This window comes from Pelodiscus sinensis, chromosome 2, assembly GCF_049634645.1.
Source record: "Pelodiscus sinensis isolate JC-2024 chromosome 2, ASM4963464v1, whole genome shotgun sequence".
Taxonomy (NCBI): Eukaryota; Metazoa; Chordata; order Testudines; family Trionychidae; genus Pelodiscus; species Pelodiscus sinensis.
The window spans coordinates 917,956-931,003 of NC_134712.1; the positions used below are offsets into that span (position 1 = coordinate 917,956).

The following is a 13,048-nucleotide window of genomic DNA, read 5'->3' on the forward strand; positions in this document are numbered from 1 at the left end:
AGGGCCCGACAATCTATGTAATCTTCTTGCCCATGGCGAGTAGATTACACCCCGGAAGAGCCGGGTTCGGGCGATCTGAGCATGCGCAGAACGCCGGACAGCGCAGCTGGCGAGTGGGGCTCGCCACGGCTCGGTGAACCCTGTAAATAGGAGTCCACAGTGTGACGCTGTTGCAGGCAAAGCCAACGTGATTCTGGGCTGCACTAACGGGCGTGCTGAGAGCAAAATATGAGAGGTCATTCTCCCCTCCACTCTGCGCTGGCTAGGCCTCAGCTGGAGTGCCGGCTCTTTAATGGCTCACAGCGGATTTGCTGTTTGAAAAAGGTCCAATCAGAGAATCTCCCGGTGCCTGCCAGGCACGCTGATTGAGTAGGAGTGATACCAGCCATACAAGGCTTCCCCGGCGCACACAGCTGTGATGTCAGGCCCAGCATTGCAAGAGAAACTAGGCCTTCCCTGAAAGCAGCCTCCCTTTCCCCACATGCCCAGACGGGTGATGTGCTCGCCCCCCGCAGCACCTGTCTGGCAAACAGGGAGGGTGGTCACCGATCACTAGACAGCCCTTTGTCTTTCTTTCACCCCATCTTCATGATCTTCCTGGGCCGCCCATCACTTTCCAGCCATTGGAAGCAGGGAGATTCCCATCTGGGCCTAACTGATGGAGCTTGGCCCAGTTCTGACCCTTGGCCCAGTGCAAGCCCGTCCCTCTCTGTGAAGGGGCTGGGGCTGTCCCCCCCTCCCCGCGCTGCATGCCTGCCCGGGCTGGCAAGAGCCAGAACTTAGAACCAAGCAGCCCATGAGCCCTGGCTCCTCTGCTGGGAGCTGTGCATCAGCCTCCCCTAGGGCTGGGACAGGACACCACCAACACCCCTTCAGGCCACTTCTACGCCCCAGCCCTGCTCCCTCTCCCTACGCTGGCCCAGAGACGCCCAATCTGGCCACATGACCTTCATTTCCTTGCCTGGGGAGGCCACTGGGCTGTGTCACCACAATGTGGGAAGAGATGGGAGTGGGGGGGGGGGGGCTGAGTGCCATGCTCTCTGACAGGGGCTGGGCCGGGCCCATCAGCATGGCATCTGGGCTGCCTCAGAACGCCAGCTGCCGCGGTGGCAATATTGCCAATGCTCATTGCACGCCCACACCCTAACCCTAACCGAAGATGGGCCAGAACCAACCCACAGACCCACTGCAAGGCCAGGGCCTGGGTGTCCCTCCCCCATACTCACCCAGCTGTTACTGAGGGCAGCAGGAGCCTGCAGATGCCCCCAAGCACACCTGGGCCTCAGATGGCTACCTGCCTGCCCCGCTCACACTCACCCTGCCCGTGCCACCCGCCCTAGCTGCCCTTTGCCCACTCTGAGCTGCTGGGAGGAGATGAGCTGACGTCTGCACTTACCCTGTGACAAGAGGGAGGCTCATAAACCCAGCTGGGAGCTGACTCTTGGCCTGGCACCCTGGCTGTCCCTTCCAGCGTGGCACTGTCAGATGGCTGCCCTGCCCTCCCTGCTGACCTCAGGCACCCCAGGCCAGGATAGGAAGCCAGAATCAGACATGCAGAGCAATGGGAAAGGGAGGGTAGAGGGTCTGCTTACTGGGTGTGGGGAGGGGAGATCATAAGAACGGCCAGGCTGGGTCAGACCAAAGGCCCATCTAGCCCAGTGTCTGTCTGCCGGCAGCAGCCAAAGCCGGGTGCCCCAGAGGGATTGAACAGAAACAGGGAATCGAGTGATCCATTCCCAGTCTCTGACAGAGGTCAGGGACACCATCCCTGCCAGCCTGGCTCTTATCTAGCTCTTTCTTGAACCCTGTTAGTCCTGGTTTTCCCAGCATCCTCTGGCGAGGAGTTCCACAGGTTGACTGTGTGCGGCATGAAGAAAAACTCCCTTGTGTTTGTTTGAGACCTGCTGCCCATTCATTTCATTTGGTGACCCCTAGCTCTTATGGGAACAAGTCAATCACTTTTCCTTATTCCCTTTCTCCACACCGCTCATGATTTCATAGACCTCTCTCCCAGCTCCGCTTAGTCTCTTCTTTTCTATGATGAAAAGTCCCAGTCTCTCTAATCTTTCTTCATAGGGCGCCCGTTCCAAACCCCTAATCACACAGGAAACACCTAGACTGGAGGGGGCAGGGCACATCCCTGTCCTAGCGACCCCTCAACAGCCCCGTGGCACTTTAGCACCTTCCCCTCCCCAGCACAAGCCATTTCACCCACGGGCACCTTGCGTCACTCCCGGACTCATTTTGCTACCAAGCAGAAAGGTATAGTACCCCCTGCAGGCCTACCCCAGGCCATGGCTAGTGGTACCTGTTTGCCCGGGGTAGTCGTCAGCGTCCAGACCACGCCTGTGCCCGTGTTGGAGTGGGGTTAGGGTGTGTGTGTCTCCAGTCTGCCTGCAGCATTGCTAGTTGGGTCCCAGGCGGTACTGGTACCAGAGTGCTGCAGGGCCAGACATGTGGCACCCCAGCAGCGCCAGGAAGAGCCAGGGGGTTGGGGCTTGGCCATGCCCGGGGCGGTGTGTATGCTAAGCAGGAGAATGGACCTGCTTACTGGAGGCGTTCTGGGGATGGAGTGTTGCTGCCCCCAGTCCCCACCCTCCCTGTGGGCCAGGGCCAGAGAGTCTGGGGCCACCCACCCACCTCTCTCCCCATGGTGCTGGGGGGTGGGGTCTGGGCAGGGCTAGGGAGCTAGCCTCCCATCATCCTATCTTCACCCACCGCCCATGGTCATGCCCCCACACACTGGTCCCTTCCCTTGCTCCTCAGACACAGCAAGGCCAAAGGAGGGCTGGGGGAGGCTTTCTGAGCTGCTGGCTGACAAACAAATCTCACCGGCTCCCACTGAGGCACTGGCCCCCCATGCCTCTGTGAGGCAGAGTCCCTCCTGGCTTCCACTTACAGACAGACCTGGGAGGTAACTCCGGAGCCTTCATCCTTGCTGAGCAGGCTAAAGCCACCACCCCACACACAGGCCCAGTGGCCTAATGGCCAAGGCATCAGCCTCTGAAGCTGGTGAGGGTGGGTTCAAATCCCAGCTGGGTTATATATGCTCCATTTTCACTCTGGTTCCCATTTGAAAGTCCTGGGACCACAAGTGTCCCTGCCCTGGCTAACCCCAGAGAAGAGGAGACCCAGGTGAGCTGAAGGGCCTGGCTCTCCTGATGTGTGTTTTTGTTTGTTTGTTTTCCCCGTGTTTGTGAGTGAGGGTTTTTTTTTTCCTCCACTTCCCCTTTGCCCTCCCCCTCTCCTTCATGGAGTGTGCGCTGTGACTGGCAGGTGGAAACTGTTGGCTTCTAATTAAAGTTTGAATTCTAGACGCCTCTGCTGACTGGCTGAGTCTTGGTAGGGTGAAGGACTTTCAGGCAGTCCAGGTCTTTATAAAGCAGTGAGCAAGCAACCAAGGAGCTTGCGACCAGGACAGCAGGCATGGATGGTGATCGGTCTGCTGCTGTTACCTGCACAGCGTGTGCCATGTTTGTCTTCCTCCCAGAAGAACAGATTTCATCTGCACTAAGTGCAAGCTGGTCGCCATTTTGGAAGAAAAAATTAGAGGACTGGAGGCCCAAGTGTCGACCCTACGCTCAATCAGAGAGGATGAAGACTTCCTCAATAGAAGGCAGTGTTTAATCCTGCAAGCACGGCAGGAGGAAGAACCAGAGAGGGCAGTACGGGACCAGGAAGAGAACTGGCAGCATGTAACTTCTAGAAGGGGAAAAAGGCCAGCACCGGAATCCCCCAATACTATAGAGGTAAGTAATCGCTTTCAGGCTCTCTCCACAGGCTCTGAAGTTATAAGGTTCCTTCCAAAGCATTCACAAGGAAGAAACCGCAAAGGAACACCTTCTACTGGAAGGCATGGGATGCGTTGTCCTAGGGATAGGGGTTCCACAACCACCACCCCTCAAAGAAGATGACGGGTAGTGGTGGTCGGGGACTCCCTCCTAAGAGGGACTGAGCCATCCATCTGCCATCCGGACCTGGAATCTCAAAAGGTGTGCTGCTTACCGGGAGCTCGAATTCAGGATGTGACTGAGAGGCTTACCAAAGTGATCAAACCTTCGGATAGCTTCTCCACGTGGGAACTAATGATACGGCCAAGAATGACCTTGAGCGGGTTACTCTGGATTATGTAGCGCTAGGAAGAAGGATCCAAGAATTCAGAGCACAAGTGGTGTTCTCGTCCATCCTCCCTGTTGAAGGGAAAGGACTGGGCAGGGATCGTCGAACTGAGGACGTAAATGCGTGGTTGCGCAGGTAGTGTCGCAGAGAGGGCTTTGGTTTCTTCGACCATGGGACTCTGTTCCGGGTGCAAGGATTGTTAGGAAGAGATGGGATCCACCTAACGAAGAGAGGAAGAAGCATCTTCGCGGGCAGGCTTGCGAACCTAGTGAGGAGGGCTTTAAACTAGATTCGTTGGGGGAGGGTGACCAAACCCCTGAGGGGAGAGGGAAAGTCGGATACCAGGAAGAAACGCAGAGAGGAACAAGCAAGAAAGGAGGACCCCTGACTGGAATGGAGAAGATAGGGCGATCAACTGGTTATCTGAGGTGTTTGTACTCTAATGCGATAAGCCTGGGCAACAAACAGGAAGAACTGGCGGCCCTGGCCCAGTCCAAGAAATATGATTTAATTGGGATAACAGAGACTTGGAGGGATGACTCGCATGACTGGAGCGCTGTCATGGAAGGGTATAGACTGTTCAGGAAGAACAGGCAGGGGAGAAAAGGAGGAGGAGTTGCACTTTATGTAAGACAGCACTATGATTGCTCTGAACTCCAGTATATACAGGGAGAAAAACCTGTTGAGAGTCTATGGATTAAGTTTAGAGGTGCAAACAACAGCAGTGATGTTGTGGTTGGTGTCTGCTACAGGCCACCGAACCAGGTGGATGAGGTAGACGAGGCTTTCTTCGGACAACTGAGCGAAGCTTCCAGATCGCAGGCCCTGGTTCTCGTAGGGGACTTTAATCACCCTGACATCTGTTGGGAAACCTCTACGGCAGTACACAGGCAATCCAGGAAATTTTTGGAGAATGTTGGGGATAAGCTTGACCTTCTGCTCACAAACAGGGAGGAACTAATAGGGGAAGTGGAGGTGGGTGACAACCTGGGAAGCAGTGATCATGAGATGGTAGATTTCAGGATCCTGACCAAAGGAAGAAAAGAGAGTAGTAAAATACACACCTTGGACTTCAGAAAAGCAGATTTTGACTCCCTCAGAGACCTGATGGGCAGAATCCCCTGGGATGTTAACATGAAGGGGAAAGGAGTCCAGGACAGCTGGCAGTATTTTAAAGAAGCATTATTGAAGGCACAGAAAGAAACCATCCCGACGTGTAGCAAGAGAGGCAAACCTGGTAGGAGACCGGATTGGCTTACAGGGGAACTCCTTGGTGATCTTAAGCTCAAAAAGGAAGCTTGAAAGAGTGGAAACTTGGACAAATGACCAGGGAGGGGTTTAAAGGTCTAGCTCGAGAATGCCGGGGGGTTATCGGGAAGGCGAAAGCGCAAATGGAATTGCGACTGGCTAAGGATGTGAAGGATACAAGAAAGGTTTCTACAGGCATGTCAACAAGAAGAAGGTGATCAGAGAGGGGGTGGGAGGTAACCTAGTGACAGATGATGTGGGGAAAGCTGAAGTGCTCAATGCTTTCTTTGCTTCTGTATTCACAGACAAGGTGGGCTCCCAGACTAATGCGCTAAGTGACGCAAGATGGGAAGAAGATGGACAGCCCTTGATGGGTAAAGAACAGGTTAGGAACTATTTAGAAAAGCTAAACATACACAAATCCATGGGTCCGGACTTAATGTTTAAGCCTCAGCTTGACAAGGCCCTGGCTGGGTTGATTTAGATGGGATTGGTCCTGCTTACAGCAGGTGGCTGGACTTGACCTTCTGAGGTCTCTTCCAGCTCTATGGTTCTATGGTTCTATGTAGGAGAAAGAGGTATGAGCTGCTTTGCATGTGCAGTAGAGCAAGTGCTGGAGGTGGACCCAGCTTCTCAAGAGCACCTGTCACTGCTTCCAAACCTCGTCTGGGGGATCCACATCTAGCACCACAAGGATCAGGGCATCCACTGCTATGTGGTAAGGGGGCAGCTACCCCCCAGCTAGTCTGAGGTCTACAAGTCCCATTACATCTTCCCCGAATGACAGTCACAGATGCAGCTTTGCCCTCCAGTCCCCAAAGGGTTTCTGAGAGGATCCGTCCACAGCCAGCACCACTGCCCCACCAGGCTGGGGGGGAGAGGAGGAGACCAGCTGCTGTACCTGCAGAGTCAAGTAAATGCTTGTTGGGGGGAGGGGAGGCAGGTATTCTGGGAAGCCACATCTCTTGCTCGCACTGCCTCCTGCAGCCCTCGGACAGACTAGAGCAGGGGAACCCCTTGAGCCCGGGGGCCCCCTCCCACCCGCAGAGTTTGGCCTGCATCCCCCTTTCCTCTTCTTGGCAGGCCTGAATGTCCCTGCAGTGCGCGCCCTGCATCGCGCCGCAGGCAGCCATCTTAGAGGGACATGAGTCTGGGGTCTGCTTCCCAGGGGAGGCGCTAGAAGGAGGCTGTGCTCCGGCCACGTCAGGGCTTTCTTTGGCTTTTAGTTCCCACCCCCGTGTCCCTCGTGTGGTTCCTAACTGGTCCTCCCAGGACCTCGCTTCGAGAGAGGCGCCAGGCAGCCCTCTGGCAGATGCTCGGCTCTTACGCTCTCACCATGGCCTGTAACGCTGGGCCTGTTCTCATCTGGTCCCGTTACCCTCACAAACGCTCACAAACAGAGGCTCCGTGAGGGGTCTTTGTCCTCTGCTCACACCTACTAGAATCAACAAAGAAGCCCCCCAGTCTGTCTCAGGCTGGCAAGCAGCCTGGATGCTAACAATGCTCCAGTCACTGGGGACGGTAGCTGCCATGTGGCTCTCTGAAGAGGCATTGCTCCCAGAGAGGGGGGCAGGCAGCAAGGGGCACAGCTGCTCTGAGTAGCCCTCCCCCCCAGCAGCCCCAGAGCCTGGCAGTGCCGACCCGCTCAGCACAAACTGGGCCGCTCCGTTTGCCTAACTGCTCTCATAGCAGCTGGAAGGCTTGGCCTTTGCCAGGCTGCGTGCCAGAGCTAGCACAGACCCATCTCTCCTGTCCTCGGACATCCTACCCTGCACACAGTGAGTGGCCTGGGACCTATGACAGGATCTCTGGGACCCTGCCCCCGGGCAGCACAGCAGCATGTTCTAGAAATGCAGGCTGGCCAAGGAGCCGTAACGGGACCTGTGGGGTGCAGCAGATTGAGCCATGGCTGGGGGGCAAGGGCAGGCAGGGGGCCACTGTCCCCGGGAGGGCTAGCACTGGGGCCCAGCTTTGTCTTAGTCCCGCACTGTGTGCTCAGCTCAGATTCCCCACCCCTGGGAGAGCACCAGTGGGTCTGGTGGGAGATGCAGCAGCAACCCGCCCCCTAGAGTAGCGCTACTCAACTTTGGAAGCCCCATGGGTCACAATGATACTCACAGCACATGCAAATAGCATTTTTCACACTGGCGGGCATAAAGACAAAGATTAAGGCAAGATTACACAACACACAGGCCCCATTAAGTCAGTTCTGCTGATATTAATCAAATGCAATATTTACCCCATTTCTACCCGTATGCAGCACATTTAATGAGCAATGACAGTCCAGGAATGTAACTACTAAAACACATCTCAACAGAAGACCATTCTATTGACGACTTTTTTGTTTTGACTTCACAAGGTAACAAATTAAACAAAAACTGCTTCTTATTAAAAAGAAAATTGGATGCCAGTGTTTTGGGCATTTAGCTTGAAGCTTCAGGCTGTGTGTTTCTTGGGAGTGATTTTACTGTAAAAAGAAGTTTCCAAGCCAGAGCGCTCCAACCTGCGCCGGGCGGGGAGCTGGGCGAGTCAGGCTGGACACAAAAGGCAAAAAAGGACAGGTGCCCGGGAGCCCCGTCCTGGATTCTCCACACGGGAGCCCATTGCTCCATGCGGGACAGAGGCAGGGTTGCCCAGCTGCGGCACCAGACCCAAACGTGGCCAATGTGAGCCAGTCAGCTCCTCTCAGGCTCTGCCCACAAGGCTAAGCAGCCAGCACTTCCCACAATAGCCTGGCACCTTCTCCCTGGTGGCTAGAAGCGCCGACACTCTGTCTCTGTCTGTTCCAGCCAGCCCGTCCGCTTACATCTTCCAATGCTCATCCTGCCTGAGAGACGCCTCGCCCCTGTGGAGCATGTTCCCAGTGGAGGCCACGTTCAAAGGATCCCACCTGCGGGCCGCGTGTTGAGCCCCACGTAAACCCAAACTACACCGCAGGCTGCAAACAGACAGCCCAGACAGCACCACCCTCTGCACACAGCCAGGCCTGATGGCCTCACCCCCTGCCCTCCTGGGGGACCATGCCCAGCAGCAGGCTGAATTGTGCCCTGCGCGGGGTCCATGCTTGGCAGGCAGCACCAGCCACCTTATGCTGGGTCACTGGGAGTTTGCAGCCCTGGGCTGCCCTAGCCACTGCGGGCTCTAGAAGGCCCCTGGACTGAAAGGTGAGATTGCGAGGAGGGGCAGGCCCAGCTCTGGCTCTGGCCAGGACAAGATATGACCTGGTAGGGGCAGGGAGTCACAGATGGGGCGCAGCTTGTGCCTGACTGAGCTTTCCAGGGCCCTGGGCTGTGCTAGGAAGTGCAGTGAGCTGGCCCTTACCTCAGTAATTGGCAGAGCCAGGCGCAGTGGGAAGGACACCACGTCCTGGCCCCAGCAGGGCTGACACCATGTGCAAGGAAAGGACAGGCCGGCTGCACAGAGACAATACAGCTCCGCTGAGCCGCTAGACAGGAGCTGGCCAGGGCCCAGGGCTCTCCGAGAAGAGCTCCTCAGAGAAGGGTCCAAAAGAGCCCCCTGGTGCTGCGGAGAGCCTGGGCCGTGTGGCTGGAAGGGGGCAGGAACTGGGGGCACTTTAGGGAGGAGGGTGAGCTGGCTGGGTGTTGGCATGGGAACAGGCGGGGCAGTGGGAGGAAAAGGACAGGGAGAGGATACCAGACGGAGGAGAGGTGCATGTCGGAACCAAACCGGGGACCTCGGAAGCTTAATGCAGGAGCCAGTTGGGTCCCAAGCAAACTTGCTCTCTCAGTAAGTGGTCTCAGTGCCACTTCATGCAGCAGTGCCCTGCCCCCCAGCAGGTATGGGAGTTACACCTGCATGGGTTGGGCGGGGTGGGGGTGTGACGGCGCGTTGGGGGTTCCCCGTCTCCTGCACCCCGAAATGGCATGAACAGACTCCACCAGCCAGTGGAATTGAGGGTGGTTTATTGCTCCTCCAGGATACAGCGCAGCACAGATGTAATCTGGTTACAGGAACTGGGGCTAAGAGGCCTCAGTGCCCCCCCCTTGAGATAGGGGAGTCCCAGCCCCCCTCCCCAGCTCCTTCTCCCCTGCCTTCCAGCCAGGAACTAACTAACTCTCCTCCAGCCCTGCCCCCCAGCCAGGGCAGCATCCACCTCCCTTTGTTCCTCTCCATGGGGGGTGTCTGGTTCAACAAGTTTGGCATTACCTTTGCATAGTGAGGTTTTCCCTGCTGGGTCTTGCTCCAGACAGCAGGGGTCACCACAGCCCAGCAAGTACCCCCACTACGTCACAGGGGGCGGTTGGGCCTGGTGGGCAGTGAGCCCAAAGGGGGCAGGGTAGGAGTGGGGGCTTGGCCCCAAACCACATGCCCTGTCCCTTGAATCCCAAGAGAGCTCCCTCGGCTGCCACTAGTAATACATCCATTATCCTGCCGCAGGGCCCAGCCCTGAGAGAGAACCATTGCACACCTCCTTGCCCCAGCTGCCCGGAAAGGCCTCTGAATGTGAGAAACCAGGGCCCTCCTGCCCCTCTCCTGACCTCAGTCCCCCATGCGCGGCAGCAAAGTGTTTCAGCCAGAGGTGGCTGGGGCCGGGCCCGGGCCCAGGGCCAGACTGGGCTTACCCCTGCCAGGCACAAAGCCCGGGTGGGGCAGGGCTGAGGTTCCCGCACTCCAGGGTGGAATGGGGCAGGAGGAAGAGCTGCAGAGTGGCACGTGAAGGGGAAAGCCCCAGGGCAGGCTCTGAGAGCAGCCAGACACCACAGCGCTGTAGGAGCAGGAGGTTTCTGTGCCATGAACTGAGCGGCTGAGCCGGGAGCCAAGCCAGCCCATGGGCTATTCTGCTGAGATCGGCTGGCATAACAGACTGCAAGTGTCGGGTGCAGCTTCCACATGGGGACCCCAGAGCCTCGGCATTGGTCGGGTGCTACAGCCTCATGCCACCCACGGGGTTTTCTACAGAGGGAGAAACTGAGGCACAGATCAGGAACAGGGCTCTCCCAGAGCCACCCAGTGAGGAAGCGACAGCAACATGTGCAGAACCCAGGAGTCCTGGTGCCCATCCCTTGCTGACTGGAACACAGAGCCAGATGTTCTCTCTGTGCCTCACTGCCCAACAGGGACTCACACACTGCTCCCCATCCCACCCCCTGCCCAGGCAGCAGAGCCTTGGGCAGCACTGAGCGATCTATCTGCTTGGCGTTCTGGCAGAGAAATGGGCATGTACAGATCCTGGGGCAGGCTGGCTTTGAGCGGATCCCTGCAGCCATTGGCCTGTGCGGTGATGGGCTGAGAAAGTCACAGAATGGCTCCCTGCCTGGGCCCTGCTGAGGCTCTGTCAGCCAGGCCCCGCACATCCCAACGTGAAAGGGTGGCCTCAGCCAGCACAGCTACATGGATGGAGGCACAGCCCTTCTCAGAGCTGTGCCCTGGGTTCATGCCAGGATCCCTCTGCCACCTCATGGGTATGCGAGGAGGGAGGTAAACACCAGGGGAGCCTTCACCCTGCACAAACCTCCGGGGGGTGGCACGGGAGGGATGCTGAGCTGTGGCTCCAAGCCCTCTCCTCTCTCTCTGTAACAGGCTCTCCCACACAGAGGCTGTTACAGGGCCTGGGGAGGCTCCACACATGGGAACTAACCATAAGTAGCAATCAGCATCTCATTTGCCTGTTATTGGTGGGCAGAGGGAGCCTGGACTTGGAGGAGCAATTTCCAGGCAGGGTGTTGTTACCACCCCGGCAGATGTGTTCACTGCGGCTGGCTTTAACCCTTCAGGCTTCTCTTCTGGGCCCCAGGTTTCCACTAAAGGAGGTGGTCTCGGTTCTGTAGGAGCAAAGGGACCTGTGTCATGCCACCCACGCTGCTTGGTCAGTGGGAGGCCCAGTAGCAAATGCCAAGAGTGCTCAGGTCCCGTGAAACCCGCATTAGGGAGATGCAGTGCACATCCGCCCACACGGGGCTGTTTCACCATGGTTCCCTGGGGCCTGAACCGGGCATGCGCATGTGGCATCTCTACCTGTTTGCAAGACAGAGCCACGGCCAGGCTCGGATCTCTGCTCCACCACATGCATGATTCCTGAGGGAAGACGTGTCTATGTGCACCCCAGGGCAGATCTCCAGGGACCCTCGTATACCTGGGGTTCCTGACACCCTCTGGCTTTCCCAGGAAGCCTGGCTGAAATGCCGCAGGGGCAGGAGTAGGCGGGTTAACCCTTCTACCGCATGGTTCCAGGCCCCCCAATTGAACATAGCCATCCACCACCTCACTCCTCTTGCTCACCAAGGCAGAGTCTAGCACTGAGGCCAGCTGACCCAGCAGCCCCTGCAAATCTCATTGGTTACGACCCCTGGAACCTCCCCATAAGGTGCATGCCCCAGAGTTGCTCTGCCCAGCTCCCCTTCACTCTCTCTAGGAAAGGAGCTGGAGAGACTTGCTGGGTTGCCCAAACTCCTTGGAATCCAAAGAACCACCACTACCCCCCATTCACAGCCAGGTAAAAGGGGCTTCCTGGCTCCATTGCTGATGGTGAGGCATAATCCAGTGTAACTGTGCTCCCTGCTGGCACACTTGGGTATTTGCAGCGTGGGCCTCCCCGTGACCTGTACAGAAGCTGCAGCCTGGTACCTCCAGCCAGGCCCTACAGCAGCATGTGACCAAGGCAGGGGTGCAGAATCTGCCATGTGCCTCAAAAGGGTGAGGGACCTTATGGCTGGAGCACTGTACCCCTCATTCTGGCTGGCTCACAGCCATCTATGCTGCACCCTACCAACAACATGTAAGCACCTAGAGGACACGGGGGATGCATCTACACTGCAGCATTTTTCTGGAAAAACAATACTTGTATCCTCACTGCCATTGAGCTCTTTCAACAGAAAGTCGAAAGAACAGAGGGTTTTTCCTGATGGTGGTAAACCTCATTCTACGAGGAAGAAGCCTTTTTCGGAAAAAGGCGTGTGTGGACGCAGAAGAGGGAGTTCTTTCAAAAGAAGAGGCCTCCAGGAAAAAACACAGGTGCCCTGGTGGCCACTCCGTCCTGACTAATCACAGCTTAAATGCAAAAGAGCATGCATTCAGCGTGGACGCTATCCTTCGAAAAAACACATTGCTTTTTCGTTGCACTTTTGCTATGTGGACACTCTCTTTCGAAATAAGCTTGCAGTCTAGATGTAGCCAGAGTGACAAGAAATCTCCTGCCAAACCGACCTCATTTCCTGCTTTGGCAGGGTTGCTGGCCTAGTGCACAGGGGAAACGGTAGACCCCCCCGCTCTATTTTAAGACATCGCCCCATGTGACACTAACACAGCAGAGGAATGGGGCGTAGGTGACGTGCATAGAAGGGAGCCTGGTTGAAAGACCACATTCCTGGGAGTCACCAGTGGTTACCTGTCAAACCGGGAGGGCAGCGCTGCTGGTGTCCTACAGAGGTCAGTTCTGGGTCGGTGCCGGGGCGTTTTCATTCCCGGCGCGGAGGAGAGTGTAGCCAGACAGCCCCCCCCCCGTCTCATCCATCTTATTTGCCTCTCTGAGGTTCCTGAAGCATACAGGACAGAGAAGGAGCAATAAAATCAGCATAGTCTATGCTGGCTCATCTGATCCTGAGAAGCTGAAAACATAGATATGAGGAGAGAACGATTAAGGCAATAAGCTGGCCTCGAGGCTGTGAGAAGTGCCCGGCTGGCACCCATGTTGATACGAACACACAGCCGTCCCTGGGAGAGG

At 56.7% G+C, this 13,048-nt stretch overlaps 1 non-coding gene across 1 annotated transcript; it reads left to right on the forward strand.

Moving 5' to 3' along the window:
* Positions 1-2,970: 2,970 nt before the first annotated feature.
* TRNAQ-CUG (transfer RNA glutamine (anticodon CUG)) lies at positions 2,971-3,043 on the forward strand. The gene has a single exon. It is a non-coding gene; the product is annotated as a tRNA-Gln (tRNA).
* The last annotated feature ends 10,005 nt before the right edge of the window (positions 3,044-13,048 follow it).